The sequence below is a fragment of the Drosophila gunungcola genome (genome assembly GCF_025200985.1).
Source record: "Drosophila gunungcola strain Sukarami chromosome 2R unlocalized genomic scaffold, Dgunungcola_SK_2 000012F, whole genome shotgun sequence".
In the NCBI taxonomy this organism is placed as follows: domain Eukaryota; kingdom Metazoa; phylum Arthropoda; class Insecta; order Diptera; family Drosophilidae; genus Drosophila; species Drosophila gunungcola.
In genome coordinates, this window is record NW_026453170.1 from 2,381,293 (window position 1) to 2,397,674 (window position 16,382).

Consider the following 16,382-nt stretch of genomic DNA (forward strand, 5'->3'; position numbering starts at 1 on the left):
AAGTAATGCTTGCATATGCCTTGGCGTCTCTTTCATGTCTTAAATTCAATTATATAATATTGTACATTTGTTCCGTGCATTAGCGTATAGTTTGGCCTTAGTAAAAGCCACGACCATAAGCCCTTAATCATTTAAAGTAATTTGCACACTCTCAATGCGATTCAATTAAAAGTTACCCACACACTCGAGGACTCTAATGCGGGCAACCGATAGATACTTGGGCCACACTCATTTCTGTTTTAATACTTTTAATACCTTTTGAATTGCTCGCCAGAAGTTCGCTCCGTGAGGCTCAAGGAGACTTCAAAAATTGATGCCCAAGCAAACAGAGCAGGGCTTTGTGCTTAGGGCTTTGGACCTGCTGATGCCTGAATGCCAGAGCCTGCCCCACTCATGTGGCGTATTACCTGCCCCCAATACCCGGATATACCCGACTCCTCCTCACCGCGCCATCCCATCCTATCCCATCCCATCCATCCGATTGCTCGAGTGCCACTCGATATTTATTCAATTTATGGAATTTTTTGGCAAAAGAATTTTTTAATAAAACGAATTTTATTGGCATTATCCTGCAGCTATTGCCATTGCTGTGTGCCAGGGAGGAAATTAATAATGCTACTAGGCTAATAAAGGCCGGAGCACACAGGCACGCATCTCCACATGTGTGTGCAGTGGATATATCGATGATGTGACACATTTGGGCCACTCGTCCCTTGGGCTTCCACCCGCTTCATTGCCGTTTGCCAGCAATTGAAAACTTTCTCGAGTGGCTTTATTATTATTTGCATGGCCTGACTGCTCAAGTTGACGCTATTTAATTTATCATTATCCCCAACTTCGCTGGCAGCACAAATTTCCACTCACTTTCCAGACAGATTTTGTAATTCTTTTCTCCTTTTATTATGACGCTGCCGCAGGGCACTTCCTTCGGGCCAACAGGAAATTAAAGTGTTGGTAAATATTGTTCTGGGTACGCATGGTTGTGTGTGGATCCACAGTGAGTCCACCAATTATGAGATTATAAACTTAAAACTTCTGAAGTTTGGCTATACATAAATGATTTGGATATGCTTAAATGACAATTATTTGTCAATGTATAGGTTATTTCAGTTTAAATGTATCTCAGCTTACTATTACGAAATTAAAAATTCTCGGAAAATCGGTCTATCTATGTTATGAAAGATATAGAAGTATAGTGTATTTGTTGCAACAATTTTTTTGAGATGAATTGAAAAAAAAAATTGAGAAAAGTATACTTTTTTTTTGATCTAGTTAAGGTACAAGGAATTTAAAAAAAAAAAAATACCTTGATAAGGTAAAAGGTAAACAATTTGTTAAGTATCTAGGTGAGATCAATTGTACAAAAAATCATTTTAAATCATTTTAAGGTCAATTTGTTTTTAAGAGTTACAGATAAATTGTGATATTGTGTATACGCTCTGGCAATTAATAGTTTACAAGTTTCAAGGTACAGCCCAACACTGGAAATAAGGTCATAACATTAAAGGATTTTAAAGTGGCAAGTGTGGTTACGGCCCATTGACTAATGGCTCTTCAATGCCACACCTGACTTTCGGCTCTTGAACAACCACTAGGCACTAAGCACTCAGCACTCCATTTTCCATCTGTAGAGAGCCACTGTTAATAAGCTTACTTGCAGCCAGAGACACCTAGAGGAGAAATGGGGCTGGGGGATGTGAAGTACCGAAATGTATTACACAAATTCCCCTGACGAGCCTTGGGTCCTGCATGATGTATCGATTTTTTGTTGCCGGTGCTTCTGGGCCATTTGTCGGCTTTTGCCTGTTCCGGCGTTGATAATGCCAATGCGTAATCCATCTCCTGCGCTGCCGAACACCCACCACCCACCAACCACCGCCCATCGCCACTCCCACCCACCCACTATGGGATGGAGTGAGTGTGCACTTGAACTTTGACATTTCAATGCGCTGACATTTCGCCTGGCTACAAACAATACAGACGTGCGTGCGGTCGAATTGGGCTGAAAAGTTTGTCAATTTAGAGTCGAGCACCGAACACACACCCCCGAAAATCATGCCCCTTTACCCCGCCCAGTAGCAGGATATCCCTGAGCCCATGAATAAAATATCGAGTGCAGGCGGCATTCGCTTTTGATAAAACACAATTTTAATAACTTTGACATCAAGTACACATCGAGAAGTTGCATAAACACACACCACACATACAAAACCATACAAATACATATCATGATAGACATATGTACGCATTTATGTGCATACCGAAGCGTATTAGGTTTCAACTGCAGCATTGCATTGACTTAATGGCCCTTTGGTAGGGACCACATGTATATATAGTTGTCTTTGAGTGGTTGTTGCTCTTGTTGTGGTTGTAGGTTTTGGTTGGTTCACTATTTGCTAAAACTGTAAGTCCGTTTATTTACAAGAAAACTTTTCAAAAATTGAACCATAAATATACTATACAATACTATACTATACTATATATACGACTAGGTACGAATGCGTGTGGCGTATAACTGCATATCATGTATCATGGCTCAAACTTTTTGTTGCGGTTTCATGGTTTTCCAGTGTTATGTGTATGTGTGAGGAATATTAGCAACAAAAGTTCAACTTTCGGTTTTGAATTTATGCTAATTTTGCTGAACAAAGTTGGGTGTACTTGCCTAATTAGCTGTGACGTCCGGTGGCCAGCCCGTTGTGTTGTTATGCAACATTAAAGGATTCAGTGTCGTTATGAGTTTGCTGTGTAAATTCGTTATTTTTTTTTTGATATTGACTTTCATGTAAGTGTACTTATCCAATTGAAATAATTGAGCATTTCGCAGCTTAGGCTATAACTAAACACGATTAACTAACACAGAATATAAAAGCGTAAGAAGTTCTTTGGACCCAGCCTATAACCGATTATCTTCGATCTCCGATCATTATTCTTCAAACTTACTTATGGTTCTAGGGCTTCTACACATACTACTCTCGGGTTTCTTTAAGACACGGGGAAGACTTTAGAAATATTTATACCTTACATATGCATAATTTATATTTAGTGAGTATCAGCTACCATAATTCAAAGTTTCATTTACTCTATTAGTTTCGGTTTTCATAATGTTCATTCCTTTTTTTCGGGTTTTGTCTTTTTGGGGCACGTGTGTGTGGTGAGGAATTTTAGTTGTTCAGTTACAGCTAGGTCGGATTGTCTCTGCTAAAACATCGTCTCTACTTGCTAATTACACCCTATACAATGCCAATTCCGTAGCATATTGCGTTCCAGTCGACTCTGTCCTTGCCTTATTCCCGCCCTGACCCTAATTACAAATACAGGTCCTGGTTATCCTTCAGTTGAAATCAAATTTTCGCACTGCGTGCTCTGGCCGCGGCCTTTCGACCGAACAGAATCCTCTTGAAGGCCCGTCGAAATTCTGGATTGAAGATGGTGTAGATGACCTGGCAAAAAATGCAAATGATTTTTTTTATTATATAAAGAAATTGTTAGCAATCGAAATGTTCATTTGGATTTAAAAAACTTTTTTTAAATATTATTAAAAAGTTTCATTTAATTTTTGAATTAAGCAATCACCTATTGAAAAACAAGATACATATAAATCACCGTGTTTTAATTGTGAAAAGGCGGTTACAAAAAAGTCAGGCTTAAGTTTTTAAGTGTTATCGCATTGAAAATTAAAAAGAACACATTAGTCTAAGTATTAACAAACAAAAGTTTTTAAGGTTTTATTTTTTTTTAAATCGTTTTCAAATCGATTTATCAACAAGTAAATGCAATTGAAATATAAGCGATTTTACACTGATTTAAAATGTTTTAAAACGAAATTTAAATTATAGCTTTAAAGATGACAGAGATCGAAAAGTTGGCTTTTAAGAACCAAAACTTAAGAGACCTTTTAGGCCAAGGCGAGGCAGTAATTTACATACCGGATTCAAGGTCGAGTTGAAGTAGCCCAGCCAGAGGAAGAGCGATGCCACCGCCGGTGTGGATCTCGCACTCCTTGCACAGGCTCATTGTGAGGCCATCACGAAGAACGGCAGCCAGCAGATGACGAAGGCCCCGGTGATGATGGCCAGAGTCTGGGCCGCCTTCCTCTCCCTCTTGGCCTCCAGGAGCTGTCGTCTCTTGGCCAGCTTCTGGTGCGGATTGGCGATGCTGGCCAGAACTCCGCCCAGGCCCACTCCGGCGTTCTTCCCCGGACTGCTTGCCCTCCGTTCCGGCTCCACAGGCACCACCTGCTTCTGCTCCCTCTCCCCCTCCATCGGCGGAGGGCGAGGTCGTTGCCAGACAGCCAGCACCGCCCATGGCGATGGACTGGGCCAGCGGCGTTATCGCGTTCAGATGCGAGGCTATCAGATGGTGCTGCGTGGCATGGGCCACCTGCTGCGACAACGTGATGATTTCATTCGCGTTGCTGGTGCGGTACTGCGGATGGAGCGGGGTCAAGGGTTAATTTCACGCAAAGAAAGGACGAGCAACGCACAAATGACTATGACTATGCTACAGAAAAGCTTTCTTTCTTAGGCATGCGGATAACTAAATTAATCATTCCATATAATAAATAAGATTTAGCTTAAAAAACGTGTAAAAAATACGTAATAGAGACCAACCACTAAACCCAGAGAAAATTTATAGTAAATCCAATATTTTCACCTTGAATTAAATATTTTCTGTACTTATTTTACTCTTCAACTTTTATTTTATACCCTTGCAGAGGGTATTATAATTTCAGTCAGAAGTTTGCAACGCAGTGAGGAGACGTTTTCTGACCCTATAAAGTATATATATTCTTGATCAGCATCACTAGTAGAGTCGATCTAGCCATGTCCGTCTGTCCGTCTGTCCGTCTGTCCGTCCGTCTGACCGTCTGTCCGTCTGTCCGTCCGTTTATATGCAAACTAGTCTCTCAGTTTTAAAGCTATCTGCATGAAACTTCCCAAAAGTTGTTTTTCTATTGCAGGTAGTATATAAGTCGGAACGAGCCGGATCGGACGACTATAGCATATAGCTCCATAGGAACAATCGGAAAAATAATGAAAAAAAATTATAACTTTTATGTTTTTTAATTTTTGGTTTAGTTCGTATACCAACGTTTAATTATTTCAGAATTATGGTATAAATTTTATCAAAATCGGACGTCTATAGCATATAGCTCCCATAGAAATAATAAAATATATAAAATAACTATCTAATAATTGAGCTGCAAATCATCATAGTTTCAATGTTTTTCAGCACATACTCAAGTAAATCATAATTTAAATGTTTTCAAAAGTATTAATTAATGCAATAGCTGCAAGGTATATGAACTTCGGCTTGCCGAAGTTTGCTTTCCTTCTTGTTAATTATGGAATTAAAAATTAATTAACAAAAATTTGAAATCTACAATTTACTATCGGAAACCAATGTTTTAATTACATTATGATGTTTTAGTTTATTTTAAGTAAGCTTATATTGTGAAAAACAATATTACATTCAAATATTTTAGTGTTTCATGGGGTTTTCTCTGGGTGTAGTAAAAGTAATCTCTTTGACGATGTTGTTACAATAATTTATTGTAATAATGTACACCCTTTAAAAATATTTTTCTTTAAAGGCAAAATTTTATTTTAAAAAGTATTAAATGAGTGTTTTTGTCAACTGATCAATTTTTCTACGGGTTATGGAACACTTAAAATTATACTGAAGTATTTTTCGAACATTGCAAAGCCAATTTACATAATATCTTACGTTACAATGGTTTCATAAAATCGATTGAGATCGATCGATTTCGATTGTTTAAATTTGATAATAATTTGCTTTATTTATTAATTATTTTACTTTTAAATTTAACTGTTGAATCTAAAAGCTTTACTGTAATTTACAATACATGGAGGGACAAGAGCCGCACTTACATCGTCCGCATCGCTGGAGACGGTGGTGAGCTCGGTGCCGGCGTGGCTCTTGTTGTCGTAGTTGCTGGTGCTGAACTCGGTCTCCTCCCAGTCGTAATGGCCAGGCTGGCAAAGTCGACGGCTATGGCGGCCATCGATCTGGCCACCGCTCCCTCGGACCCCCGCCGTGATGTTGGGCCGTGTTCGTGTTGCGGCCAAAGCATATTGCGGATCCGCTTGCGAGGGCGCCGCTGCAGCTGCGAGTCCGCCTCCCCGCCCCCGGGCGGTCCGCTCCCCCCGCCTCCTGGCGCTTCCGCTCCGCCCGCCGCTTGCCACGCTCCTTCTTCAGCTCCCGCACCGTGGAATCGCACTTGATTTGGTATAAATAAATACGTGCGAAAAGCTTGTACTAGACTTGTTTACGGACAGTGCTTCTTTATGAACTTGATGAAAACTGTTCGGAGAAGCACATTTGGGCTTGTGTCTTGTCAACGCAATAAAAACCAATCAAATAATTCGCTATCGCTTTAGGTATTTTAGGTACACTAAGAAAATATAGCTCTTGTTTTACTATATGACAAGTTTATCCAGCTAAATTAACACTTCCCTAACTTTATTGGCTTGTACACTTTTAATTTGTAAAGAATTTATATCCGCAAAAATTCTCTAAACATTTATATGTTTGACATGCACATCTAGTCCATAACAAATATAATTATAACTCTTAAAAGCTTTAGAAGATGACGATTTAATTTAAAATTAGTTTGATTATACATTGAATTAACAACAGTGTTGCTATTCTGCCGCTAAACAGTGCCACACATTGGGGTGATCATAAATCTCGGCTGGCATTTGTTTGGCTTTCGCCGCAGCGGCTCGCTCGAGTGCTCACTTGGGCATGCTAATGAGCAGCTGAGGACTTTCCCCGACCTCCAACCTCCATTCACATTATTGTTTCTGTTAATGACACACTCATTATGGCAGGCAAGCAAATACACTTCTGGAGCAGCGGCCTCAACATCCACTCGGCCAGCCTCCGAAAAAAATAGAGGGAAATGTGGAGCATCTTTGTTTGTGCCACTGGGCGTATGAGTAATTTTTGCACTCTTTCCTCGGAGGCTGGCTAAGTGGACACTTGGCATTTATCACTTGGATTTTGTGAGGCACTTAGCTTCTGCTGAGATTGCCTATTGATCAACTTACGTCGGTCTCAGTTAGTGTGACATTGAAGGACTTCTGAGCTCGCCGCTGAATGCGCTTCCTGGCAATTATGTAGATTTTCCAGTACAAAAACAGAATTACTAGCAGCGGCACATAGAACGTGCAACAGGTGGCGAATATCTATAAAGGGTACAAAAAATAAAAGTTTTTATTACAACTAAACAATTAAAATTTTCAAAAACATATCGTTTAAATCATTTATAATAACCATAGAATTTTAATTTATGGAATGCTATTTACAAGTGCAACTTTTGATTCAACCTTATTTTGCTAAAATAAAAAAAAAGTTAGTTTTTTTTTTTTATTAAAACAAAACATCGTTCAATAATATACAAAATTGTGGTTCATTTTATTTAAGGAAGAAGCTTTTAAGTAATATTAGGACAAATTTGAAATAAAGAAAAAAGTTGTATAGCTATTTTTATAATTTCTTAATAAAATATAGGTCTTTTATAGTAGTTTATGTCTTATATTTTAAATTTGTCTTTATATTCTACATGGTGTCACCCATACACAAACAATGGCCACAAACTAAGCTCCCCAACAGAAGATGACTGCAATCAGTATGTCTCACCTGATAGCCCACATCCTGCGACACCATGCAGTGCTGCTCCTCGATGCGCTTCATGTAATCCGGATCCTTCCAGCCAATTGCGGCGCCAAGGAAACAATCAGGGCCGCAAACCAGACGCAGAAAATCATGAGGAATACGCGGCGCGGCGTCCGCAGATTGTTGTAGTCGATATTGGTCACCGTCCAGTATCTGCAACGGAAGGAGGACCAAATTGCCATCTGTCCGGGACCGGGAAATAGCTGTAATAGCTGGCCGACTGGCAGCACTCACCTGTCCGCCGCAATGGCCACCAGGTGCAGAATGGATGCTGTGCAGCAAAGGACGTCGCAAGACGTCCAAATGTCGCACAGTTCCGGTCCCAATATCCATCCATTACTTATCTGCCGCGGAGAGTTTTCATTCACCAAAAGGGGAAATAAAAGAAGAAAGGGACTGACATTTAGCAACACATTGTTTGCCAGTGATGATGATGATGCCATTTAACAACATTAGCCGTCCAGCAAACGAGGTGGCCCAGGGCCAGTGTCTACTCTTTGGCGCCTATTTTCATTTGCCAGCCGTTCCTGCTCAAGTTTCCATTAGGGTAATCGAGTTGGTTCAGCAATGGCAGGGACAGTGCACAGAACCAAACAATTGGGTATTTCGTTCTTAAGACTTTCCATTATAGGAATATTAGCTAACAATAAATTACAATTACAGCTCAAATAAGTAATACATTTCTTCATACAAAATCAATACTTTGATCATCTTAAAAAGTTTTTGAATTTGATTATCAGTAACAGTAAAAAACTCTATAGTGTTTTGTATTTTTGGTTCTTTCTTAATTTGAATAAATTCCTAAACTGGCTATTTAACAAAGGGTGTGTGAATATACAATTCATTGACTTGTATTTGTTTCTTTCTGTGTAAGGTGGGGGAGAACTACAACTTACCTCGTAGACGCGCCGCATAACAACAGGCAACAAATAATCAGCCACTGCCAGAGATGCAACCAAATAATTGGCAACATTCTGCAAGTTTCTCTCGAGTATAATGGCGGCAATTACGAAAACGTTTCCTGTGGACAGTGGAACAGAGAACAGAAACGCCGTCAGAAAGCGATAAATTGATAAATTAATATATTTAGTGAGACGGTAAATGCAGCAGTAAGCTTTCCGTATCGTTGGCGATGAATAAGTAAACTGGCTCGTCTGCAGTTAACTGAAAACTTTGAGTGGCCAGAGTCATTAACTTTTGTGTGTCGTTTTCGGGGGAAAAACTTTCAATGGATTCGTGCAAAATCAATCAGTGGCAAAGACTCCGTGTCAAAGGAGTCTTCAGTTGCCAGCCTAATTGCTGGCAATCGTGCATGTGTCAGCCTCCCAGCTCTCTTTTCCCAGGATCTCTTTGGCCGTCCTCGCCTGCGGGATGCAAATGAGAACTGGATGGCAGCCGGCTCCATCATCGCCATCATTATTGTCGTTGCTTGCTTTGATTAACGCATGCAACTTGGCAAATTGTAATTGCCGCAGTGATCCCCCCTTTCTCCTTCTCGCCCACACTTTGGACCAAACCCAAACCCAAACCCAAACCCCCTTTCCATGGCAGCCAGAGTGACGCCAGCCCCCTTCGACATCCCCCTTGGCACCCCCCTCGAAGCCGAGCTGCTTTTGGAGCTGCTGAGACAGCGAGCTTGTCTGCAGGTTGTCAAAACGTTTTGTCGTCGCTTGGCCCGAGCCAGAAAATGCATTTGCATACGTCTTGCCGGGGAAATGTTGCGCATAGACGTGTGCTCGCCTTGGCACCCAAACTGCCGGCACCTGTGTGATGTGTGTGTGTTAACACGTAGCAAAATCTTGCAGAAATTGGCGATTTGTGCGGTATGGCTTTTGGGGCAAACCCTTTCTGTGACGTTTAAGGTAATTTCAAAATTATGCTAAGTTCAGATTAATTAATTTTGATATTTAGATGGCCGAGAAGCTTCAAAGTAATTTAAACAACGTCACCTTGTGCACTATGAGCAGACATGCTTGACAGTTTGTAAAATAAAAGCTTCCTGTTTTAACTTTTAATGTTTAGCTTTTCCTTACAGTGGCAGAAAAAAAACCGAACTCGTGGCATTATAGTAGTTTTTGATGCAAAAAAAACTATTCAAAATTATAGTTTTTTTTTAAGTTTAGGGGTTAGTCTCAAAGTTCCATTTCTCATTTATTGATTCGCTTAAAAGAGTCCCAATGGAAACCCAAATCTACACCACCTGGATGGTATGCCTTTAATGCATCTAAGCGCTCAATATAAACCTTAAATTGTCATATAAATGTGGACCATTGTAATCTACCTACCTATACAATGGTATATAGACTTGCAGTAATTTAATTTTGCACCCGATTTACAGAATTTCAAATGATATGTTTCTTGTGCAATACAAATTTTAATTCCTCATTTTTTTCTTTATAAAAAAAACCATAAAAAAGGAAAACAAAGTGCATTTTTGTTCTTTGTGAAATTAATCTAAAAATGAAGTAGGTTTACTGAACCAATTTTTTTTATCTGTATCCCAACCAACACCGTTCTAGTGTGCCAAAAGTGTGTGTGTGCTTGTCGTTATTTGCATTTGACGCCTTGGCGCCGTTTTAATAGCTTTTCACGTGCCGCGGCAAACATTTTTGGAAACTTTGGTTCGCATCCTTGCGGCGCCCAACTCAAAGAACTCCTCGTACATCATCCAGCCAACCAAAACAATCAGCCACCCTTGAGCACCCGACACCCATCACCCATCACCCATCATCCATCGCCAGGTCTATACTCGAGCCCATTTCTTTGGGCAGGCGGCAGCAAATCATCTTTGTAAGCCCAAAAATCAATAAAAATCTTCCAAGGGGGCGCAATAAAAATCTTCTGCATCATAAATTTCACTTCATTTACAGTTCAGTTTTTGGTGGCGATATGGAAACTTTGCCAGCCTCATCCCGGGGGCATAAATTTGGGAATAATTTAATGCCCTGCCCCACCGAAACTTCCTTTTGTTTGGTAATTTAAATTCGGATTTGATTTTGATTAAGTACTTGCCTATGATGGTGACGAGTATCATCCTCCCAGGACGACGGCCATGGCGATCATTTTGACCAGCAGCCAGAACTCGACCGCCGCCCTCTGCTCGGCGTCCATGTCGAGTGTCGAAGTGTTGCCGCTGCCATAACCGTTTTCGCTGCGATTCCAGATGATTTGACTGAGATTGCTGGTCGTGTCCAGCAGCTGGGTGAGATTGCCATTCAGCTCGATGAAGAGGCTCTCGTTGAGCAAAATGGCTGGCAGTTCTATTTCCAAAATGCTCGCTGGCACATCGTCATTCGTGGCGGCCATTGCTGTTGTCACAGTTTTCAGCATCTCGTTCGTGTATATCCGGCAATGTATTTGTATGTAGGTGTGTCTGGATTGGGGGCGTGTCAATGTGTGTGACTACAGTGCGATGTGTTGCTGCTGCCGTCGCAGCTGTTGCTGTTGCTGCTGTTGCTGTTGCTGGCGTGCTTGTCGTTCGTGTTGCTGCCGTTCTTGCGGGTGATAAAGCGCCTTAATCGTGCTTGCCAAGCACTTAACACGTAAACTGCAAAACACAGGGCGGTTCGAGAGTCAATGGGGAGTCAGAGATGAATGGCAAACAACGGAAGATAGGTCTATGGAAAGCAAGGAAAAAAAGCCTTAGACGAAATCATAATGTACCGTCCTGATATAACACCGTTTTCCTTTTATTTTTCATTTCCCCAGTGAAGCCGAAGCGTTCGAATTAAGTCCACACCATGATAAATGATGCTCGTCTCGACGCGCTCAGTTTACCTCGATTCCACCAATTAATTAATCATTTCAATCGAGCGAACTCTTTCACAAGTTTTTACAAGCTGCCAACCCACTGTAAGCCCCTTGACCCCAGCATCCTTATCTCGATGCGAGCTGGGAAAATCCCGCACACTTAAATTATAATGTTTGGGATGGCGTTTACATTATAGTTGAGTGATTTTACAATTTATGTATAAACAACATCATGTCTTAGTGAACACAAATTTTGTGTAGATATGCAAAAGCATTAAGCAAATAAATATTAAAACCAGGTAGGAATTTTAATATATTTTCCACTGAAATACTGTTGTTTGAAAATCCCTTTAAAAGGTGGCTAGACGTATGCAATAATATATATTTTAAATCTAAAATTTTAATGCATAACTTTCACACAGTAGTGATTTCTGTGAAACTCCTGATAGTATTATATATTGCTAATAATGTTTGGTCAACTAGAATATACTTAAATCTTTAAGTATTTTCTATATTTTATAAATTTTATCTGTTAAAAACGTTTCTCTCCGTGCTTTATGCAGTATCTGTGTGCTGACGCTATTCGTGCTATCAGCTTGTTTTGCTCAGTTCCAATGGAAATGTGGCTGCTAACACTTGGATTCACGATGCAGCTCCTGCTGCTGCTGCTGCCCCACCCGGATTTTCCAGCGGAGTAAGGGAGCCCTATAGATACGATAGGTATGAGGGCAATCCCTTCCTCAACCGCCCACCGAATCTGGAGCGAAACTGATGTGCATAGCCGTACGAAAGGGGTTTCGAAAAAATACAATAAACTATTGAATCGCTGGGGCATCTGCATTCCTGCTTCACTTGGCCATGGAGGTTGGTTGGTTGGTTGTTTGGGTGGGTAGGAGTGTGCTGGGTTCGGCTGCCACTTGCCCTTTGTGCGCCCAACACACTGGCTGACCTTTGTCTGTGTCAAGGTGTCCCCGGGTGAAGGCAGTTAACCAGTCTGAAGCGAACACTGGGGCCAACGCCTGCGAAGGCTGCTTGATGGATTGCAGTCGGCGGAAATCTCCAGCTCCGTTTGCAGCGAATTTCGAGGGAAATCCTCACCCAACCCTCGCTGAATAGTTGCTGCCTTCGGCCTGGCCCAACATAGACTAAAATGTTAATGGCCAAGCTCATGTGTGAGAAACATTTTCATAGTCAAGGTAATCGTAATCAGAGGTTTTCTTGGTCCCCAGCTGAAACTGCTATTAATAAATGCACCAAATATATATGTGCGGCTTGGAGTTCAAGGCACGTTAAGCAACGCTTTTATAGTATAAATATAAACCCGCATTTAGTTTTTGCGTTTGTTGCATTTTTTACTGCCCAAAAGTATGCTTAGGGATAAGGGCTTATAAAATTTGAGTGCATTTAAAGCATCGAGTGGAACAGTCCACTCAAAACGAGGTATCAGCGAGGTATTTTGAGGTCGCCACCCTGGGACATATATTTTGCATTTTAATTATGAAAGCGAGTTTTTTTTTTTTTTGTTATATACCAAGGTCGTGTACATGAATTACATTCGCCATACACACTGGGCGGAGTGAAAAAATGTGCTAACGTTTGCAACAAAATTCGCCTTAGGGGATAGTCGAAAAAAATGAAGAAGAAAAAAGGAAAATCGCGTCGGGCTGCGGTGGCCCTCCCCTGGCCCCTTCCGTTCCGTTCCTTTCCGTTCTACGAATCTGATTCAGAATGTGCCCCGCAGGCTTAACTCTTTCCCCCGCACAACACACACACACACACACACACACACACCACGGCTCATACTTGAATTAATTCATACTCTAATAAATACAAAAAGTTCTGTTGAATGTCTGCTGCTGGCAGTGGCCTTTCTTTGTCGTTGCTGCTGCTGTTGCTGCTGCTGCTGCTGCTCCCGTTGTGTCAGCGTAATCTCTTAGCAGCCTTTTGGTTTTGATCACCCCGGGTCCTCAGAATGACTCGCACAATGTACCAATTAGCAGGGGGTGGGGTGTGCTAGTCGAATGGGGTCATAACTCAGTTAGCGGCTGAATGGAAACAATGGATTGGCTCCGAAACAATGACAGAGTTCATGGACTCGTGTCGAAAACTTTATGAAGATGATTGGACGACAGCAATTTGCACTCAAGTTTCGAACTTGCCAGCGGAAACTTTTCCCTAATGCAGTTGCCTAATTGCAACCCGACACAACCAATCAAGTTGCGAACCAATAAACTTACCCGAAGAACAGTGCAATTGTGCACCAAACGAACCAGACCAAGAGCACCAAGAGCAGAAAATACAGCCAGACGGAAGGCAAACAAAATGCAAGAGTTCCCCGAGCGCTTTTCGTGATACAAAGTGCACTGGCAGCCCCCTGCTGGCCTTGCGGAATACAATTCGTATTCATTATACTCACACATAACATATTATGTCCTTTCATTTTCATTTTGGCCGCTTCATTAGCGACGCTCTGCCGCAGGTAGATTCGTCAACATAAATATTTATGCCGAGTTGTGACAACGATGACGACAGCAGCGGCGACCACGAAGGATGTGAAGATGCTGATGATGATGTTCCCGCTTCCGGAGGACCTCACTCACACACAACCACCACCGCACACACCCATATGCGGACAGCTTCCGCTCGGCTTGTTGTTTGTGTGCGCCTTGCCTCTTTGGCTGATTTGTATTCGTATTTATCTTTTTTTGATTTTGTACTCAGTCTGGGGGTTTTTCCTGTTTGCCAGCTAATTATGCGGGTCTCGCTTGTTTTGGTTATTTAATTACTCAGAAAAAAAGGTAAGTAGGTGAAAACTCGCACGACTTGAACAATTAAATAAAGCATTTTGTCTGCTTTCTATACCCGTATTACATTACAGAGCTGTGAGTGCGATAGTTTTGATTTTGGCTTTCAGTCTTTGGAGTTGGGTCTTTCAAATGTGTATTAAATATGTTTTAAGAATTCTAAGATTTCTCGGCGTTCTTTAAACGGTTCGGCAGACGCGTCGCGTCCTGAGCGTAACTATTGACAAACTGCTTCAATGTGGCCGTTTCGAGCAGACGGAATCACCGAAACCAGCTGATTTTCCTGTAGACTTTTCCCGCAGACGCAGGCGCGCAAAACGCTCTCTTATACGCAAGTTGTGGCAAGTCTCCACGGCGGCGAGTTTAAGAGAACCCACTTTTCGAACTCGAATTCACATTTTGCTCTCTGCGCTCTTTGCTGCCTGTTGAGTTTCGAATCCTCAGCGCAATAATTTTTTGGAAATTAAGGCAGGGAAATGGGAAAATGGGAAAATCTGCTGACCGCTGTTCTGCCTCAGTGCGTTTCCGCTAATGGATGCAAACAAAACGCATTTGCGGACAATGCAAGCTCCACGCAAAGTCCACAGACTGCTGGACATCCTTTAATATAACTAATGCACGTTCCAGGGCGGCTAATGCGCATTAGGCCTTTGTCCTCGTTATTGGCAGTTTCGATAGGTTCGCCCTCTCGCCGTCAATTTGATGGCCATTTCTATGCAGCGGCCGTAATGCGAAAATTCCGGAGTTCTCGAGTTGGCCAAACTGCTTAGGCGTTTGCCTTCTGACTTCCGCCGCCTTTTGTTAGTGGCTGAGGCAAGCAGGAACAGGACTTGGACTTCGACTTGGACTGCGACTTCGACTTGGGCCAGGATCTGGACCAGAAGCAGTCCGGGGCATCGTAAATTAGCAGCGGTTTATTGCCAGTACGTGACATTTTGGCCCCGTTCCGGCCTCTGTGTTTTCCTCGGCAATAATTACGGCCTTCATTTATTTGCCTGTTCGGGCTTTTCCTGCTTTTTCCTGCTCTCAAGTTGGCTGGCTTTGTGGCTTGCGGCTAGAGCCCCGGACTTGCCTACCGTATTTGTTCAACAATAAAACATTGATTGTTGCAATTGGTTAACCATTGCGCATACACGCGTGGGCCCAGATTGAAGCCATCCCGTGGCATTTAGACCGCAAAGAGTGCAATTTATTTCTATGACCGGAACTATCTTAATGTGCCCCTAAGTAACTATCTTTGTGTAATTTTGAGACCCTCAAGTTGCACACTTTTAATATTTTAAAGCATCATACTAAACACCAGAAACTTTAACTGGCTGCGCGACGTCCTTCGCCGCAACAGCACGTAAAACTCTTAGTCCCAGTCCTCCTTCTTGGTTCGAGTTTAAGCGTGGTGTGCTGGGGAGCGTTAAGCATTTTCCAGTGCGTGACGTGCGGCCCCTTCAAGCTGCAACAGCACACAGACAAAAAAGGCATACCTCATACCAAAATTAACCTTCGATTCAGGCTTTAATCACCTTTGTAAAATTAAAGAAGTCTTTAAAACTGCGAGTATATTTAAAACTTGAATTGTAAGAGTTCAATAAATCTCACACAATCATATATTTGTTTAATAAATATTTTGCTGGTCATTGAAATATATGGTTCTACTTCAGTCTAATTTTTGTTGAGCTTAATTTATTATTACGTTTTTTTTGGAAGAATATAATTGACTGCGTTTTGAATAAATGTTTATTTTTTAAAGGTGCTCTTTAATCAAACCTTTCAAATACGTAGTTTCAACATAAATTTTTAAAAATAAAACTTTAGACCAACTTTTAGCAAACAAGATTTTCTTGTGCTATTTTATTTGGTTTAACGAAAACCAAAACCTAAAAACTTAATAGCTTCTACTATTGAAACCTAATTAATCAAACAATTAATTAATCAAACCTAATTAATTAATTATATTTGCCTTTTTAATGTCAGAAAAAAACTTTAAAAATCAATGAGCCTTTTCAATTTACAACTCATTTCTTTCAGTGCAGCAATGGCAGCAGGATATAGCAAGGACAAGTGCAAGTTGCAGCAGTGAAGGTTGTTGACTTTGCTCAATGCGTGTGTCATTGTTTCAAATGGCTAAAA

General features: G+C 41.3%; 2 pseudogenes; one reads left to right on the forward strand and one right to left on the reverse strand.

The window, feature by feature from the left end:
* Positions 1–2,796: 2,796 nt before the first annotated feature.
* On the reverse strand, positions 2,797–11,694 carry LOC128255688 (5-hydroxytryptamine receptor 2B-like; annotated as a pseudogene).
* A 380-nt stretch (positions 11,695–12,074) lies between these two features.
* On the forward strand, positions 12,075–12,288 carry LOC128255883 (uncharacterized; annotated as a pseudogene).
* Positions 12,289–16,382: the final 4,094 nt, after the last annotated feature.